The sequence below is a fragment of the Gossypium hirsutum genome, chromosome D11 (assembly GCF_007990345.1).
Source record: "Gossypium hirsutum isolate 1008001.06 chromosome D11, Gossypium_hirsutum_v2.1, whole genome shotgun sequence".
Classification (NCBI taxonomy): Eukaryota; Viridiplantae; Streptophyta; class Magnoliopsida; order Malvales; family Malvaceae; genus Gossypium; species Gossypium hirsutum.
Genome location: NC_053447.1, coordinates 53,139,308 through 53,160,785, shown reverse-complemented (window position 1 = coordinate 53,160,785; position 21,478 = coordinate 53,139,308).

Below are 21,478 nucleotides of genomic sequence, written 5' to 3'. Positions count from 1 at the left end.
AACGAAGAAGGGTTAAGGGTGTTACAAATCTCACTACATCTTGCACCCTTTCCCTTACTCCCTCATGATAAAGTTTGTTCCTGTCATACCATATAGCCCAAAATGTCATGGGCAGATTTATTCCATACTGCATACTATTATTTACTAGTTTTGATTCTAACCATTGTCTCCAATTTTGACTAATGTTTGTACTCAAGGGTGTCAGCTCAATCTCCTATAGTACCCTTTTTTTTGTGAAAATGCATTCTCTAAACAGATGGGCTACTGTCTCCTCTTCTTCTTTGCAAACTGGGCAGATTGCATCTTTCCTTAACCAGTGAAGTTTTAGATTACCTAGAGTAGGCATATAGTTGTATGTGATTTTCCATAGGTTTATCCTAATTTTGCTACGGACTTTGAGGCAGATTGCATCTTTCAATTTGTAATGTATTTTGGTCTCCTAGCAAATCCTAGCTTTCTGTAATGAGTAATTTGTAACCGCTTTTTTTTTGTATAGACTCCAGAATTATTGCCCCTTCATATTATCTCATTTGTTTGCATACTACATACTGCCTACCAGAGGGATAGACAAATTCCTCCCCATTTTCTCCTCGCTAAATAGCCCTTGAATGATCTCAATTTTCCAAGTAACCTTTCCCTTATCTATTAAGTCTGCTACTTTTGAAAATCTAATATCTATGTTCTGAATCTTTACTCTTGCATCACCAGAACTTGGCAACCACGCATTGTTCCATATGTTCACCAATTCTCCAATCTCATTTCTCCACCCTAAGACACTTTCCAATAACCTACGAGCACCCCAAATGCTACGCTAGGTAAACAAAGGGTAAGATCCTAAACTTGCGCTCATGAAATCTCCCCGAGAATAATATTTTGCTTTCATCGCTCTTGTCATTAAATTTTGATAACTCCTTAAACCCAATCCCCCCTTATGTTTTTATGATACACATATTATTCCAACTACACCAATGTATGCCCTTGTTAGATTTTAAATTACGCCATCAAAATCTACACATTAAATTTTTTAATTCTCGGCATAATGACACAAGCAACATAAAATATTGCATTGCATAAATAGGAATGGCTTGTAAAACAGCTTTAATAAATACCTCTTTTCCTCCTAGTGATAAATTACGCACACACCAATCTTTCATTCTTTTTGATAAAATTTTCTTTCATGTTTACAAATGCGTTCTTTTTTCATTTTCCTACCATTGTTGTAAGGCCAAGATATTTCTTTGGATTGTTTGAAATTCTAACTCCCAATACGTTGCTTATCTGACTCCTTACATTGCTGCACACGTTACTACTAAAATAGATTAGTGATTTATTAAAATTAATCAATTGACCTGATATATTCTCATATTCGTTCACCACAAATTTTATCGCTATAGCTTCTTCATTTGTTGCCTCCCCAAAAAGAATACTACCATTGGCAAAAAATAGGTGTGTTATTGATAATCCACTTCTTTCCACTTTCGCCCTATAAATTTTTTATCTCTTTTTGCAATATTCAACAGTTTTGAGAAGCCTTCTGTATAAATTATGAATAAATATGGGCTCAGAGGATCCCTTTGCCTTAATCCTCCTATAGGTTTAAATTCTACACCTTGTGCTCCATTAATTACTACCGAATATGCAACACTTTTAACACATCTCATGATAAGTGAAATCCAGTCATTGTAGAAACCTAAACTACTCAGCATCTTTCGACAAAACCCCATTCCACTTTGTCATATGTTTTACTCATCTAATTTTAATGCAAAAGATCTAGTTCCATACCCTTTTTTTCTTTTTGAAAGAATACAGGATTTCGTATGCCACCAAAATGTTGTTTGTTATTTGCCTCTGTGGGACAAAAGCTCATTGCGTTTCCTCAATACACAGCTTAAGGCTAATAGGCATGAATTGCCCCATCTTCTTTGGAGTAGATACCTTAGGAATTACCACAATGTTGGTTTTGTTTACTTCCTCTAATTCTTTAGGATTATTCAATACCTTTAAACAAAATTTTGTTACATTGTTCCCTACGATATGCCAAATTTTTTTATAGAATAATGCCAAAAACCCATCCTTGCTCGAGGCCTTAATTTGTGCCATCGGCTTCATTGCATCAACCACCTCTTCTCCCTTAAACTCCAACATTAGTTCCTCATTGTGACTTCCTATTATGCATGATAGAATTTTTGCCATAAATTGTTCACAATTCTACACCGGTTTTGAAGAAAATATATGTTTGAAATATTTTGTTGCTAATTCCATCAACTCTTTTTCTCCTTGTACCCAGCTCCCGTTTTCATCTTTCAATCCTTTTACTGAATTTTTATTTTTTCGATACGAAGCATAGTTGTGAAAAAATAAAGTGTTACAATCGCCCATCCGAAGCCAATTCACTCTGGCTCTTTGTGCCCAGAATAATTCTTTCTTATCTGCCTCCATATTCAAGGCCAATTTAACATCCATGATTTCTACCATGCTTTCCTTGCTTGAATCTTCCTCTTTTAGCTAATTTAATCTTTCATTCAAATCCTCTTTTCTTTTTCTTTGAAATTCTTTATTATTTTTTGCCCATTCTTGTAACATATAGCCTAGATCTTTCACCTTATCTGGCAGCTCATTTCTATTTGAATCCCATTCCTTTTTGTCTTGCTTCTCAAAATCCTTTTTCATAATCCAATTTGCTTTAAAGTGAAATGACAATTCCCTTCGAGTAGATTTCCCTTCTTATTCCGTATGGTATCCACTAAAATTGGGCAATAATTCGAAAACCTATGATTTAGGTGATGTACTGAATAGTTTAGGAAATGATTCCACCATGCCAAATTTGTAACTTCCCTATTTAGTTTTTCCCTTCTGTTATTTTTCGGTAGTTTTCCCCTCTCCCAAGTAAACCATTGTCAGAGAAACCCAAGTCGTTTAAATCACAATCCTTTAAAACATCTCTAATAGTTGACATTTGTCTTTCTTCTCATAACCTTCTTCCTTTTTTTTCAAAAGAAAACATAATTTCATTGAAATCACCCAATACTAACCATGGTAATTGATTGTTTTCCTTCAACTTCTTAAGCATATTCCATGATTCCTTCCTCGAATGCTCTACTGGATAACCATTGAATCCGGTAAACCTCCAACAAGATCCTCGCTTTCTTCTGACACTTCCACATATATGTGAGAGCTTGAGAAACTTTTTAAAGTTACAGATAATTCATCTCTCCATCCTAAGGAAAGCCCACCTCTTGATCCTTCTACATTAACATCAATCCTATTTGCAAAACCACACTTCCTTCTTATCATTTCCATACTTCTTGCACCTACTTTTGTTTCTATAAGGAACAAAAGCTAAGGCTAAATTTGTCTCAATTTATTTTTGAGACATCTAATTGTCTGCAGTTGCCCCAAACCACGATCATTCTAACTTAAGGTTTTCATTGTGACCGATCGACTTACTTGCTAGTGGCCACCGATAATTTATTGTCTAGTTCTACTTCCATTGGGCTACTGTTACTCTTCTCCCCCACTTGATGCATTCGTTGCCTTTTCTTCCCATCCATTAAGCCTATCGGTTTATCTTCCAACTCTATATTTGCTGCCTTCAAATAATTGTAATATGATATTCCTCTTGTTCCAAGTCTTTGCTCTACATTTAATTTGCCTCATTTTCTCTCATTCCCGATCATAATGTCCTATATCCATTTATCTCCTGTTTTGGTTGTTTGTTCACCAAGCGAAACCCCAACATGCCTTCTATCCCTACTCCTGTCCACTTCCATTCCAATTTTTCCCACCTCCTTCGAATCTTCTATCAACCATCTGCTTGTAACCAGTGTTGTTCTTCTCGGTGGAACTCTTAGTGAGATATCCCACCCACCATCCGCCTCTTGCGAACCCAGTGTTAAACGAATTGGACAAAAACTCTCTCTATGTCCTAGTCTTCCACATAAAAAATAGAAAATGGGTAATTTTTCGTATTGGAAATTCGCATAAGTTTATCAATTTTGACTATATATGATACGTTTCTTCTTCCTCAGTGGGGATCGAATATCCAATTACACCTTGATGAGCATAAACTTTTTTATTCCCCTTGTTATTAACATTGTATCGTACTCTAGGAATTCTCCAATGAAGTTCTCCAACTATCGTGCCATTCCTTCAAACATAGATTCTATTGGTAAATATGAATTTGCACAAAAAAAAATAGTGTGGAATAGGGGGACTTGTATCGGATCCTCTCCTTTTAACAATTGGTGAAAAATAATCAAGTGTCTGTTGAAAAACCAGGGTATACCATCTATTACCCTTTTCAGATCTATCTTGTTATAAAATCTGAACAAAATTCTTCTTTCTTCGATTTCTATAATGGAGACTCCTTTTAATGGATACCATAACTCTACAAGAACGTTCCTCATTTGATGGAAAGTGTACAACGCTATCAGTTAGAACCCATCCTACTAGGCATAGATTGAACTCATCTTCATGCCCTAGAGTTGGATCTTCTTCTTCTTCATTGGTAATATTAAAATTTGCTAGCCCATCTTCAAAAGGTTATTGATTTGATAAGATTTATCATTTTTTTCTTGGAATAAAAAACTAGAAAAAACATTTTTTCTCTAATCAGAGAAAAAACCCCCACGAAACTATTATTTCTGCAGAAGAAAAGAACCCTAATAGGAGAAACCGCCTCCCCCGAAATTGCTACTTTGGCAGAGTACCTTTGCTAAAAAATCTCATCTACTACTCATAAACATTGAATTTCCATTTTTTGTATATGTATGGTTATATCGTAATGATTAGTTACTAGAAAAGTGATGCCTTTCAATTGGATTTTTTTTAATTAGAACAAATAAGACAATAATTTTATGTAGTATAGTGTACCATTAATCCGAAACCGTACCATTAATTTGTTTTATTTATTGTCGAAACCATTTTTAATGAGATTTGAAAAATAGGGATCGACTTTAAAAATAAAATGGGGAGTCACCACCGATCTTTTATTGTGGTGTGATCGGATCACCCTGAAAATAATTTTTTGTCTGCGAATTTTGAGAAAAATAGGTTTGGGAGTCGGTTACGCACGAGGAAGGGTTAGCACCTTCGTAACACCCAAAATTGGTACCGAATCGATTGTTTAATGTCTTAATTTTGAAATTTTGAAAAGATTTTGAAATACGATCCTTTTATTTTGAATAAAATGAATTAGACAATGAGATTCACTTATTTCAAAGAAATAAATCGTCACACTCAGTAAGTTAGAGTGCAACATTTTAAATCCTCAAAATTAAATTTATCTCTTGACTTTAAAAACCTATGCATTTTGAGAAAGATATCTGATTATTTTCGTCAAATGAGAAAATCAAAACCCAGTAAGTTAGGGCTCGATTTCACAAAATTCCTAAATATCGAATATTGCCTTTATTTTTAAAATCCATGTCTCGAGAAAATAACATGTCATATCCAATGCGTTAGGACACAATGTGTCGAATTCTTGAGAATGGGTTTTTATTTGAAATTTGTATGTTTGAAAAATTTCGATTATTTAGATTCGACGAGGAAAATTAGAACCCAATACGTTAGGGCTCAATTCTCTCGAGGATTCCAAACTTCGAGTATTTTGAAGATTTTTGAATAACTTGGTTTTGATACTCAAATGATATTAAGCATAACCTTTTACACGAATAAAGAATGATGGAGCAATAATGCACATCGTGAAGTGATAATTCGAAATTTAAATATACACTAATGTATGAAGAATAGCCAAGTAAATAAGCAATACAATACATAGGAGTGATAATTTCATATCCCACATTGTACAACATTCAAAGATTAAACGAATCATTAACCAACTTCAAAGACCTACTACATGAATAATAATATTTAGATGAATTTTGAAACAAGTGTTATGAAAATTAAGGTAAGTAATAATATACATGTATTAATTTAAATAAGTAATGCATAGGGATTGAAAAACTTTATAAAAATAATAATCTATATAATAATATTTAAAAGTTGAAATATACAAAATATGGAGGAAGATATATGTATTTTTTTAAAAGAAATAATTATGTACATATATATAATATTACGTTTAAAAAAACTCTTATACAAATAAAAAAATATAATGAGTGAAATTAAAGAAAAATATTATAGAATAAAAATTTTAAAGAATGTATACATGATATAACGAATTTACATAAAAAATGATTAATCAAAGTGATAATGAATATATGACAAGACATAATACAAAATAAATTTTAAAATAATAGTATATAATAGATTTTTTTTTAAAATGTATGATAAATTAAAAAAATAACTAAAATAATAATAATATCTTAAAATTATATTAAATAACTTAAAAAAATGTCAAGCGGATGTTAAAATATACTATAAATAAATTTTTAAAAAAATAGATACCAATCCAATTTAATTATGCTATTAAAAACTAAATTTGAATTGAAACTTAATTTAAAGTACAATAATAATAATAATAATAATAATAATAATAAAAGGTTTAGTTGTCGTAAAAGAACAATAAACATTTACAAAATTAAATGAAATACTAGAAAAATAAGAATAATAAAAAAGGTAATCGCATTAAAATTACAACATTCAAAGGACTAAAATTACAATCAACTCAAAACTAAGGACTAAAGTGACGATTAAGCGCACAACTTCAAGAATTCAAATCCAGAGAACAAAAACGCCACCGTTTAAGGAAGTACTTAAATGAAATCGTAATCAAATACACTATATAAATTAAAAAGGACTGAATCGAAACAACACCCAAGCACGGAGGGCCTGCAGCGTAAATAAACCATTTAGCAAAAACGAGCAGATCCTTCCCTTGGGTCGGGTCACCGCGCGGGTCGAGGGCCTTTAAACGGCGCCGTTTTCAAAGCTACTGAGACATGATTGAAACGCCGCCGTTTCAATAATCAGTATAAAAAAAAAAAGAAAACCCTAAACTAAGCCTAATCTGCCATTTGAAGCAAACCCTAAGCAAGCTTCCTCTCGTTGCTGCGCTGTTTCGTGCCTTTGATCTCCTTCCGGCTCCGATTGCGACGAGTAGAAGGCAAGACTAGCCATGAGGTACGATCCTCCCCCTTTTTTATTTCTTATATCTTATATATATATATGCTCGTATATTTTATATGATGAACAAAAAAGAAAGAAAACAAGGGAATAAAAAAAACCGAATGGGAAAGAGGAACAGAAAACCTTTTGTATTAATTCGTGTTTTTTTGATACAGTATTCTCCTTTTCTATGTATTGATATTGTCTCTCCGTTCGTTTACAATGTTTGAATCGACCTTATATCCCAATTGAATCGAAGAGAAAAAAATAAATACAAAAAAAAGAATAAAAATACATGTCCTTTTCTCTGATATTTTTTATATTTTATATTTTCTGTTGCTCTTGTTGGTGTTGTTTGTCTGTTTGCTGCGCAGGTATGGGCGTACGGCGCCAGCTGGGCGTGGAGGCGATGGTGCACGTGCGAGGGCAGGCGTACGTGGAGCGGCGCAGAAGGCTCCTGTTGCTATTAGGGTTTTTGGTGCTTGGAAAGTCTGGGGCTAGGCTGGGTTTTGATTTTGGGCTATAATGGGTTTGTAATTTGGGCCTGGTGTTGGGTAATGCAATTAGGTAATGGGTTAGGTTGATATTGTATTGGTTTTGTAATACTAAACATTTAAAAGGACTGCTATTGGTTTTTATTTTATTTTGGTTTATTTGTGCTTTTGGGCCGGACAAATTGGGCCTATTACATTTATCATTGTTTTAAATATTAATAAAACAATCAATATTAAAGCCATATAGTATTGGAAATCCACTAAAAAGATTTAAATGCGGTAATTTAGGTTGTGAATCAGATTTCAATTTGTATTTCTGCTGTGGAAAAAATAGATTGTATTTTGTATTTTATTTTTTTTTGTCATGAGATGTAAATTTCAGCGCTAATTTTATGCTGATAAAAATAAAAATAAAAAAATTCTCTCTGAATGTTATAGAAATTAAACGCGTGGTTTTCGTCAAAAATATTCAATTAAGTAATTTTAATAAACAAATTTCCTTTCATTGCTGATTTTAAGTGGAGTCTATAATACAATCCCTGCAGAAGTCAAAAAATAAAAACAAAACTTTAGTTAGTTCTGAAGGTATATGGTATTTTTTTTAAATTTTTTTATGATATATTATAATAATCTTAAAACATTACCAAAAAAATGTTTCTAAAAAGTTGAAATAATTTGTAAATTTAAAAGATGCGCACAATATTTCTTTAAAAAAAAAATAAGGGTTCTAAATTACTAATACCACATATCAATCTGGATAAATCAGTAGTTAATTTTATAATTTAGAATCCAATTTAAATTAGGAAACTTGATGTTCAACATAATATATATTATATATATACACATACATATCATATATATAATAAAGCAATGATTTATTTCGTTTTTTTTTTTGGGGAATTTTCAGTTTTGGAGAACGTAATTTATAGTATTCTTACAATATTAAAATATTTAGACACCATTATTTTATATTATTTGTGAAAAAATAAAGTTTAAAAAATTACAAAAAATTTAATATAAAATCATCAATATACGTCATCAACATGCTGATAAGAAATTAATTACAACAATAAAACAAATCCTAGAAACAAGAAACTAAATTACTAATAATAGAGCTTTATGTTTTTACATCCTTATCGAAAAACTTAAACTATCTTTTTGAGTATATTCAATTTTTGTTCCCATAATTCCTAATTATAATTGAATAGTGATCTCTAAAGCTGGGGCTGTAGATAAACCAGACTTGTGTTTCTTAAGAACTTCAAAATTGTGTTCATAGTTGATTTATTTTTTTATAACCACAAATCTCTTCATTCATTTTTAGATTTAATACTATTTTTGTACAGACCAATTTTAGCCCGGGCTTAAGGCCCAATTAACCCAAACCCATTTCTACCAGCCCAAAATAAACAAAAAATAGAGAAAGAAAGAAAACCTAATCGGTCCTGACTACTGCCGCCGTTCCTCTGACCACCGACGCACGGCCTCACCTGCTCCACCAACTCCTCTGACTCCCTGCAAGATGAAACCAAACACGCAAAGCAGAGACAAAAATAGATAAAGAACTCATGTAAAATGGCTATAAAAAGCCAAGCAAAATCAGTTGTAAGGGGGGGTTCGGAGCCCTTTTGAAAAGAAAAAAAACAAAGAGATAAAAAAAGGTGACCTTTTTAGTGTCTAAATCTCTTCTCTCTTTATTGTTTATTTTTTATCTTCTACACTAAATAACAAACGAAAAACCAAAAGAACCTTACCTGCGCCGCACCGGAGAGGAGAAGACGAGCGGTTTCCCCTCGATCTTCGGGTCTCCGGCTCTTTTTTCGGGGATTTGGCCCTAGATCCGTACCCTAGGGACGCTAGGCTTCAAAAAGGGACCGAAAAGGTCCGATTTTGGACCTCCGGCCGCCACACGCGGTGGCTCTACGGCGGAGACTCGCCGGAAGCCTTGGCCGAGCCATCTCCGGAATCGGAGCCTGAGAAAAATGAAAAAGAGAGAGTTTTCTCTCTTTTTTTCAATAAAATAATGAAGCAGTGTTGTTTTTAGCTTTTTTTTATATTTATATTAAACACAAAACGGCGCCGTTTTAGCAAAGGGGGATCCGCGCATCGACCCGACCCGACCCGTAGGATCCGCGTGTTTTAGTTTTTTGGGCAATTTATGCGCGCAGTCCCTCTGATTCGCGGTGTGTTTCAATTTGGTCCTATTTTGTTGTTTTATTTTATTTTGATTTAGCCCTAATATTTTACTTTTGTTTTATTTTAGTCCATTGAGGTGCTGCGTTTTGGGATTTTGGGTTTATTTTCTGTTTCGGTCCTTCCCTTTTTTACGCGCGTCGCAATTGGATCCCTTTCGTTTTCCTTTATTTCGAATTGGCCCTATATGTTTTATTTCATTTCGATTTAAGGCCCTTTTTTAGCATATTTTATTATTTAGTCAATTTTTGTTAACTTTATTATTATTATTATTATTATTATTATTATTATTATTATTATCATCTTTACTATTATTAGTATTGGTATTATTGTTGTTACTTTTATATCTCTATTCATATATACTTATGTATTTTTAAATATATATATATGCCTTATTATTATCATATAAGTGCTTGTATATATACATGTACATATTTTACATATAATTTGTTTAATATATATACGTATACTCATATTTCTTTTTTATATATATCTATATACATATACATATTTTTATTTTTATAAGTATATATATTTATATGTATGTATTTATATGTTTTTGTATATCTTAATTTGCATAGACATATACATACATGTTTTCAATATACTTTAAACATATATATATAAATTAACGTATTTATTTGTATACGTAGGTATATTTTCATTATTTTTAAACTTTAATTTGTACATACATATTTTCATGCGCCTACTTTATATATGCATTTCATTATTTTCATATTCCATAATTTTATACACCTATATATATGTGTACATATTTTTATCTATATGCATATTTTTTATATTTTAAAGTATACTCTATATATATATTGTAATTTATGAATACACACATATTTTATTTTTTGTCTATACATATAAATATATATATATCCCTTTAAATTTTAATTGTATTCACTATTTATTTATTTCATTTTCATTATTATTTTGAACGAATGTTTAATTTATTTGTTTATATATATATATTGTTATTTTATATGATTGTAGGTTTGACTTTTATTTATTTTATATTGTTGCTATCGCTCGTATCATTTTTACACTTTTGTATTCATTATGATTTTGTCATGTATAACAATGTAATTTGCTTTCACATTTTTACTACGACTTCATGTTTTTATTTCACTCGATAATAAAATTTGTTTAAAAAATGATATTTTGTGTTTAGATTCGAGAGGATCGTACCCTAACTTACTGGGTTTCGATTTCCACAATAAATCTAAATACACTAATCTTTTCAAACTCAAATTTTGAAACGATCTCGGGAATTAAGAAAAGATCGTGTCCTAACTTACTGGGCATGATCCCTTTCCTAAACCCGAGATAATAAAATATCTTTTAAATAAGTAAAATTCTGGCATTCATTCACGTATTGGGAATTTGAGACATTGCATTCTAACTTACTGGATATGATTCTCTTTCTCGAATAATGTGAAATATGCCCATTTTCCTGAAAATTTTCAACGTTTTAATACAAGGATCGTATTTTTTAATTCTTCTAAGTTTTCAATTTTCGACATTAAGACATTAAGTAATCCACTAAGGTACCAATTTTGGGCGTATCGAGGGTGCTAATCCTTCCTCGTGCGTAACCGACTCCGAACCCGTTTTCTGAATTTTGCGGACCAAACTTGTTGTTTTAATAAAATCAAACCGTTTATTAAAAACGACCGCTTTTCGAGGTGATCCAATCACACCTTATAAAAAGGATTGGTGGCGACTCCTGTTTCATTTTTTTCAAAACCCAAGTCGACCCCGTTTTTATCCAAAAAAAATGGTGTCAACAGCTTGGCGACTCCGCTGGGGACAAAACACGAGAGTCAAGCCATGAATTGATTACTTTTTGTCTTTTTGTCAAAAATAAAAAACTTAGTTTAAATATACGATCCTTTCATTGTATTTTTATCTTTATTATGATCTTCGTCATTATGATTCATAATTGTTGTGTTTAAGTTCAGATTTATTTTTGCACATTGCATTGCATGACCGTTGGTCACACCCTTTTTAAGTGGGAGTGAGAAGCTACGCCTTCGTGAGGTTTTCACCTCCGCATGGGATAGTGAATCGCTTTCGGGATACATCCGTACCTATGTCTTCGTGAGATTATCATCTCCGCATGGCCATAGGGAAATGTATTCCCCTGAACTGAACTCAGTCCGTATGAGCCTATAATGGGTGAGGATCGAGGAATCTGCTGGTTCGGGTACCCTTACTTTAGAACCAACCCTCATATAGTAGACTTAGGAACTTAACCTAGGTAGAGCCACTCCAAACCCCTAGTATCTACCCGATTAGGTACTTTTTGTTTTCCTTGTTTGCTTCTGTTTTTTTTACTAACCGATCTTGTTTTGTTTTGATTATGATTGCATTGCATTTTAGGAAAGAGATATGGATTCAAATCCAATTACTAAATTAGAAAGCTTGTCATGGAATACGAATTCCTTGATAAAGTGGAAAACAATACGACTTCCCAAACATATTCTGAGAAACACAAGAATGGCGATGGAAGAGTTCGTAACCTTGCTTGGTGGCCTGGGGATTCGAGACGATTGTCCAAAAGCCTTCAACAAGCTGACAAGCCTTATGAAGATGGGCAGATGATGGATCGCGACCAAGATCAAGAAAATGAGCTAGCAATGGCATCTATTGGTGAGATTACCTCAAACATGCCGATGAAGAAGAAATCGATGTTGTTTCTTGGAATATGAGGGTGAGGTCGTACATGTATCCGTTTTATGTAAGGGAATTTGCTTTCTAGAAAAGTTTCCTAAATGTAATTGAATCAGAATCAACGTCTCTTTAGGCATTCATTTCATGCATTTGCATTACATTGCATCATATGCATTAGATTTTCACGAAGTGACCCTAATTATGTAAAATTATTTCAGCTAATCTGGAAAACCAATCAACCAAACATCCTTACGGTACTCGTCGCAAAGCCAAAGAAATGGATCAAAGATTAGAGAAACTGGAGCAAACGCAAAAAGAGATGCAAGACCAGTTACAGGTGCAAATAAAAGAACATATGGAAAAGATCCAGAAAGACATGGCACAAAAGATGAAGGAGTCTCAGGATGAACTAATGACTAAATTGACGCAATTAATAACCAAGGGAGTGGATAAAAGGAAAAATCCTGTGGTTTGCGATGAAGAAGGAAACAATGATGAGCCACTTTTTTCTCCAGGATACACGCCTCCGCAAGCGCAAATTCAGATTGAACCACATCCACGAAGATCTTCTGTCTCGATTAGACCTCAGCACTTTCAAGGTGACGCTTCAATACCGAAGAACCTTCAGGTCAGATCTGGTTCTAATCCTGACGATAATCTGGTTGTCCCGGACTTCGATGAAGTAGCGGAGAAAGACAAGATGAAGGAGGAGTTACCAAAGCAGTTTGAGGAGAAATGGAAATGGATTGAAGAGAAGTTTAGGGCGATAGAAAGTATCGACGGCATTCTTGGAATAGATGCGAAAGATCTGAGTTTAGTTCCGGATTTGATACTTCCTTACAAATTTAAGATGCCGGAATTCGAGAAATATAATGGGACCAGCTGCCCAGAAGCTCATATTACTATGTTCTGTAGGCGTATGGCCGGATACGTCAACAACGACCAACTGCTCATACACTGCTTTCAAGATAGCCTCACAGGGGCAGCGTCTAAGTGGTACAATCAATTGACGCGTATCCAAATTAGTTCTTGGAGGGATTTAGCACAAGCCTTTATGAAACAATACAGTCATGTAGCTGATATGGTCCTTGACAGAATTACCCTTCAAAATATGGAGAAAAAGCCTAATGAAAGTTTTAGGCAATACGCACAAAGGTGGAGGGAGGTCGCTATCCAAGTTCAGCCGCCACTCCTAGAGAAAGAAATGACGATGCTCTTCATCAACACATTGAAGGCCCCGTTCATCACTCACATGTTGGGAAGTGCTTCGATGAGTTTTTTAGACATAGTCATGAGCGGTGAAATGATTGAAAGTGCCGTGAGAAGTGGAAAGATTGATGCTGGGGAGAATAATAGAAGGTCAGACTTAAAGAAGAAGGAAAATGATGTGAGCAATGTGAACACCTACAACAAATCGATTACACAGCCAAGAAAGGTGATTACTAGTCAGCAAGGTTCATCTGGACAAGAATCGTATGTGAAGCAAGGCACTGAAAACCTTCAATGCACGCCAATTTCGATGTCATATAAGGAGTTGTATCAAAGCTTATTCAACGCACGTATTGTCGCCCCTCTCTACACGAAACCTCCACAGCCACCGTACCCCAAATGGCACGATGCGAATGCACATTGCGAATATCATGCGGGAAATACGGGGCATTCTATAGAGAACTGCATAGCCTTCAAGAAACTGGTTGAAAAACTCATCAACATGGGTGTCATCAAGTTTGGTGATTCATCTAATGCAGAAAATTCGCCACCCAATCATGATTAACAAATGGGGTGAACGCAATATATGAGAAAGTGTTGGGAAGTTTTCACATCCATACCATATATGAAGGCGTAATTGAAAAGGGACCTTATTAGATGTTCGCCCTTATAAACCTGGGAGTGTTCTAAAGAAACCTTTGTAGCATTTAGAGCTTACTCAGAGTAATATTCAAAACACACTTGTTGCTTTCAGCCTAGAGCAACAAGAAGTCTTTCGTGAAAAAGGCTTATGTCTGAACGTCATTATTTTAATGGAATGCATCTTTGCGATCTTTTGAACTAATATTTTTCATTGATTATTCTTTTATTCTTCCATCCAAATCATTCTTTCATTCATTCATAATCATACTGTGCAGATAATTATTCTTAAATTCATACATTCTTTATATATTACCTACCATAGGTCCCTGGATATCAACGGCATGAGTGACACTGCTACAGACTTAGAATCTCCTTTTGAGCGAGACATGTGTTTAGAGGGATCTCACGACTTTGAAGTTGACACAGAGCGTAGCTTATCTCCAAACTTGTTGAGGATGGTAGAACAAAAGGATAAACAGATCCTACCTCTCAGTGAATCATTAGAAATTGTGAGCTTGATAATAAAACCTGCACAACAGCACGATGTCAGAAATTTACAATGCGAACGATGCAATTCTTTGCCGGGGCAATGCCTCTCTCGTTGAGTCAGCATAGCTTTACCCATTTGAAGTTGAGTTTCCATCCCTTCAAGATGTTGTTGGATTTTATCCTGATTAAAGATAGAGATCCAAATTTTTCTGTCGTAGTTGCGTCTCAAAAGGGCTCTAGTGAAAGAAATCTGGTACCAAAGAAGGTTTCTCACATACAAGATGAAAGTGGAAGATCTTATGTGGAAGACTTTAGAATAACATTGATTCTGGTCGAAAAGCATGACCAGAACTTGCCTAATCTCATGAATTCAAAAAAAAAATCAAAAAAATCAAAAAAATCAAAGTCAAAATATAAAAAAAGAAAAAGGAGAGGCCAAGGCGAAAACCCGCAAAGGGCGCTTTGACCAAAGGTGGATCTGAGTTGAAAACCCGAAAAAGGACGACTCAAATTTTGAGCACAATGGGGCATGGACGTCACCATTATCGAAGACTTCTAATGGGCATTGTTTCATATTGAGAGGCTACTTCATGAGCTAAAGGCATCGTATACCGATACAGAATTTCAGAGAAGAGAGTATTGGAGAATGCATTGAGGTTAAACAATAGCACGATAGCTGAAGTCTCAAATTAGCTCAGAAGTGGACACCACGATTCGTCACTGAAGCTCCTAGAGTTGAACATCAAAAATTGAAGGAAAATGACTGAGACTTACGAGGATCGATGTGAGAAATTACCATTTACCCTCATTGTTTGTCGAACATCGGTATTGGGGCAACACTTCTCTTTTTGGTTTACAGGATTGAGGTAGTTCTACCTATTAAAATCCCCTCGTTGCTTGTTGAAGGGATCCAATCGCAATGTGATCAGTTGGCCCTAGGAAAAGGGTTAAAAGCTATTCATCAGGGTCAGATGTACCATAAATAAATAATATGAGCCCATAATAAACATGCTCGTCTCAGAGAATTCCACAAGAGGGCTGGATGTTGAAAAAGATTCTTCCTTAACGAAAGGATTCTAAAGGGAAATGAATGCCAAACTAGGAAAGTCCCTATGTTGTAAAGAAGACCATTTCTAGAAGAGCACTGATCCTGAGTGAGATTGCTAATCCTATAAACTCAGATCCAGAAACACTTCGAAGAAGGAAGGACCAAGGTGAAAACCTGCAAAAGGGCACTTTGATTCAAAAAAAAAAAAAAAGAAGAAGAAGAAGAAGATGAAAAAATGAAAAATGAAAAAGTAAAAATGGAGAGGCTAAGGGGAAAACCCGCAAAGGGCACCTTAGGCCAAAGGGGATTTGAGTTGAAAACCCGAAAGAGGCGGCTCAAATACTGATCAAAATGGGGCATGAGGTGATATAAGCTGCTCAAGTTTTGTTCATATTGAGGCATGTGTTGATCTTGCCATGCCTGAATCAACAGGAAAGGATAGGCGACATCTTGGGGGCATCGACAGAGCATTGTAGATCTCCTAAACACATGTCCAACTCAAAAGGGTCTTCAGAAAGTTTGTATAGAGAAGTTCAAGCTGTGATATCTGGGGCACCCAATTCTCATGTTATTTGTTGTTCTTGGAATACTTTTTCTTTCTTTCCAAGATATACATTCCCAATTAATTCTTTTGTTGTCCTTCTTCACTATTTTCGATAATTTGTTCTTTCGAGCTATGCTCAGAACCAACTTTATTCTTATCCATTGTTATGACCTTTTTGCAAGCATTGGAATAATGATTAATGGACTAATAAAACTTTCACAAAGGAAGTTTTGCATATTACTCTGAAAAGTTTCTAAATAATACAGGAACCTGAAACAGGACTATTGTTTAGAACATGCCAAATTGGAAGGTTGGAAATTTGAGAAGGAAGAGTCTAAGTTTGGACTTTCTCTTTGGATTTTGTTGACAAATGCAGTGATTGAACAAAATGACAAGATGTCGTGTCAATGAAAAAGCTTAAATAAACAAGCAAGCAATGATCACTAGGCAATAGGAAGAGGTTACCTCGGAGAAGAGAGCCTTCATTTGTGCATGAGTCTTTGAAACGACACCCTGGAAATGGTGTAAGGGGGACCAGAAAGATTAAGATCCTATATCCTTGAATTGTGATAAAAGAAGATTGAGGAAAAACCATATTTCTACCCTTGGATTGTAGTGGGAGAATGATGGTACAAATTTTGTGCCCTAATAGATTAAACTTTAAGGTTTACAGTGGGAGGCAACCAGATTAAGTGTTTCTTTGGATATACCAGACGAGCAAAAAGGCGTTGTAGTACGTCAGTGATAAAACCTTAATAAGTTTTTACGTGATGTTAACCTAAGCATTAAGGAATCATCTTCATGACATCTAGTTAGGAGTATTGGATTCATTTTGATCATGCCATCCTAATCATTAGGCATAATTAGGTTCATTATACAGGTCATGTTCCCTAGAGAACAGATCAGTGAAGACAGCAGATCTTGCCTTCCCGCGTTAACAGCGAAGCAGATCGAAAACAAAACCTTGCCTCTCTCGGTGGTGGAGCTGGTTGAAGACAAAAGATCTTGCCTTCCTGTATTGACAGCGAAGCAGGTCGAAAACACAAACCTTTCCTCTCTCGGTTGTGATGGAGCTGGTTGAAGACAATAGATCTTGCCTTCCTGCATTGACAGCGAAGCAGATCGAAGACACAAACATTTCCTCTCTCGGTTGTGATGGAGCTGGTTGAAGACAAAAGATCTTGCCTTCCTATATTGATAGCGAAGCAGGTCCAAGACACAAACCTTGCCTCTCGGTGGTGATGGAGCTGGTTGAAGACAAAAGATTTTGCCTTCCTGTAATGACAGCGGAGCAAACTAAAGATAACAGATATTGCCTTCCTACGTTGACAGCGAAGCAGATTGAAGACACAAACCTTGCCTCTCTCGGTTGTAGTAAAGCTGGTTGAAGATAACAGATCTTGCCTTCTTGCCTTGACAGCGAAGCAGATCGGAGACACAAATCTTGCCTCTCTCGGTTACAGTGGAACATATTAAAGCCAGAGATCTTATCTCCCTGAGATTACAGCGGAGTAGATTGAAGCTAGTAATCCTATCTCTCTGAAGTTACAGTGGAGCGGATTAAAATAAAGGATCTCATTACTCTGAAGTTACAGTAGAGTAGATCGCATCAGGATTTACCTCCCTGTGACTACAGTGGAGTACATTGAAGTCGATAATTCTATCTCCCTAGTTGGCAGTGGAATAGATTGAAGATCATAGATGGCAGATTTTACCTCCCTGTGACTACAGTGGAGTACATTGAAGCCGATAATTCTATCTCCCTGGTTGGCAGTGGAATAGATTGAAGATCATAGATGACAGATTCTACCTCCCTGTGACTACAGTGGAGTACATTGAAGTCGATAATTCTATCTCCCTAGTTGGCAGTGGAATAGATTGAAGATTTCAGATCTTGCCTTCCTAAACAGTAGTGAAGTAGATCAAGTAATGGCAAATTTTACCTCCTTGTGACTACAGTGGAGTACATTGAAGCCGATAATTCTATCTCCCTGGTTAACAATGGAATAGATTGAAGATTTCAGATCTTACCTCTCTAAAGTTGCAGTAGAGCAGATCGCAGCTAGTCTTATCTTCCTGATATTGCAGCGGAGCAGACTAAAGCAACGAATCTCACCCCCTAAAGTCGCGGCAAAGTGGATTGAAGCTACAAGTCGTATCTTTCTGAAGTGTAGTGGAATGGATCGACACGACAAGCCACAGTGGATTGAAATAAAGCTCCTTGAAGTGAGGCGTTAGAGAAGTCAAGACTCAGCGAGACCGGGCAAAAATTGGTCTTTCTTAGTCTTTGCTCTGTTTTCGTTACACGACAACGAGCAAAGAGGGGCAGCTGTACAGACCAATTTTAGCCCGGGCTTAAGGCCCAATTAACCCAAACCCATTTCTACCAGCCCAAAATAAACAAAAAATAGAGAAAGAAAGAAAACCTAATCGGTCCTGACTACTGCCGCCGTTCCTCTGACCACCGACGCACGGCCTCACCTGCTCCACCAACTCCTCTGACTCCCTGCAAGATGAAACCAAACACGCAAAGCAGAGACAAAAATAGATAAAGAACTCATGTAAAATGGCTATAAAAAGCCAAGCAAAATCAGTTGTAAGGGGGGGTTCGGAGCCCTTTTGAAAAGAAAAAAAACAAAGAGATAAAAAAAGGTGACCTTTTTAGTGTCTAAATCTCTTCTCTCTTTATTGTTTATTTTTTATCTTCTACACTAAATAACAAACGAAAAACCAAAAGAACCTTACCTGCGCCGCACCGGAGAGGAGAAGACGAGCGGTTTCCCCTCGATCTTCGGGTCTCCGGCTCTTTTTTCGGGGATTTGGCCCTAGATCCGTACCCTAGGGACGCTAGGCTTCAAAAAGGGACCGAAAAGGTCCGATTTTGGACCTCCGGCCGCCACACGCGGTGGCTCTACGGCGGAGACTCGCCGGAAGCCTTGGCCGAGCCATCTCCGGAATCGGAGCCTGAGAAAAATGAAAAAGAGAGAGTTTTCTCTCTTTTTTTTCAATAAAATGATGAAGCAGTGTTGTTTTTAGCTTTTTTTTTATATTTATATTAAACACAAAACGGCGCCGTTTTAGCAAAGGGGGATCCGCGCGTCGACCCGACCCGACCCGTAGGATCCGCGTGTTTTAGTTTTTTGGGCAATTTATGCGCGCAGTCCCTCTGATTCGCGGTGTGTTTCAATTTGGTCCTATTTTGTTGTTTTATTTTATTTTGATTTAGCCCTAATATTTTACTTTTGTTTTATTTTAGTCCATTGAGGTGCTGCGTTTTGGGATTTTGGGTTTATTTTCTGTTTCGGTCCTTCCCTTTTTTACGCGCGTCGCAATTGGATCCCTTTCGTTTTCCTTTATTTCGAATTGGCCCTATATGTTTTATTTCATTTCGATTTAAGGCCCTTTTTTAGCATATTTTATTATTTAGTCAATTTTTGTTAACTTTATTATTATTATTATTATTATTATTATTATTATTATTATTATTATCATCTTTACTATTATTAGTATTGGTATTATTGTTGTTACTTTTATATCTCTATTCATATATACTTATGTATTTTTAAATATATATATATGCCTTATTATTATCATATAAGTGCTTGTATATATACATGTACATATTTTACATATAATTTGTTTAATATATATACGTATACTCATATTTCTTTTTATATATATCTATATACATATACATATTTTTATTTTTATAAGTATATATATTTATATGTATGTATTTATATGTTTTTGTATATCTTAATTTGCATAGACATATACATACATGTTTTCAATATACTTTAAACATATATATATAAATTAACGTATTTATTTGTATACGTAGGTATATTTTCATTATTTTTAAACTTTAATTTGTACATACATATTTTCATGCGCCTACTTTATATATGCATTTCATTATTTTCATATTCCATAATTTTATACACCTATATATATGTGTACATATTTTTATCTATATGCATATTTTTTTATATTTTAAAGTATACTCTATATATATATTGTAATTTATGAATACACACATATTTTATTTTTTGTCTATACATATAAATATATATATCCCTTTAAATTTTAATTGTATTCACTATTTATTTATTTCATTTTCATTATTATTTTGAACGAATGTTTAATTTATTTGTTTATATATATATATTGTTATTTTATATGATTGTAGGTTTGACTTTTATTTATTTTATATTGTTGCTATCGCTCGTATCATTTTTACACTTTTGTATTCATTATGATTTTGTCATGTATAACAATGTAATTTGCTTTCACATTTTTACTACGACTTCATGTTTTTATTTCACTCGATAATAAAATTTGTTTAAAAAATGATATTTTGTGTTTAGATTCGAGAGGATCGTACCCTAACTTACTGGGTTTCGATTTCCACAATAAATCTAAATACACTAATCTTTTCAAACTCAAATTTTGAAACGATCTCGGGAATTAAGAAAAGATCGTGTCCTAACTTACTGGGCATGATCCCTTTCCTAAACCCGAGATAATAAAATATCTTTTAAATAAGTAAAATTCTGGCATTCATTCACGTATTGGGAATTTGAGACATTGCATTCTAACTTACTGGATATGATTCTCTTTCTCGAATAATGTGAAATATGCCCATTTTCCTGAAAATTTTCAACGTTTTAATACAAGGATCGTATTTTTTAATTCTTCTAAGTTTTCAATTTTCGACATTAAGACATTAAGTAATCCACTAAGGTACCAATTTTGGGCGTATCGAGGGTGCTAATCCTTCCTCGTGCGTAACCGACTCCGAACCCGTTTTCTGAATTTTGCGGACCAAACTTGTTGTTTTAATAAAATCAAACCGTTTATTAAAAACGACCGCTTTTCGAGGTGATCCAATCACACCTTATAAAAAGGATTGGTGGCGACTCCTGTTTCATTTTTTTCAAAACCCAAGTCGACCCCGTTTTTATCCAAAAAAAATGGTGTCAACAATTTTGGTGGGGCCAAGACTGGTATTCAAGTAAAAGTCTCTCAACCACGATGACTCCAAATTTCGAAATTGGTTCAAATGTTTAGGGAAGAAGTCCACTTTTACCTTTTCCAGTGTGTTCATAT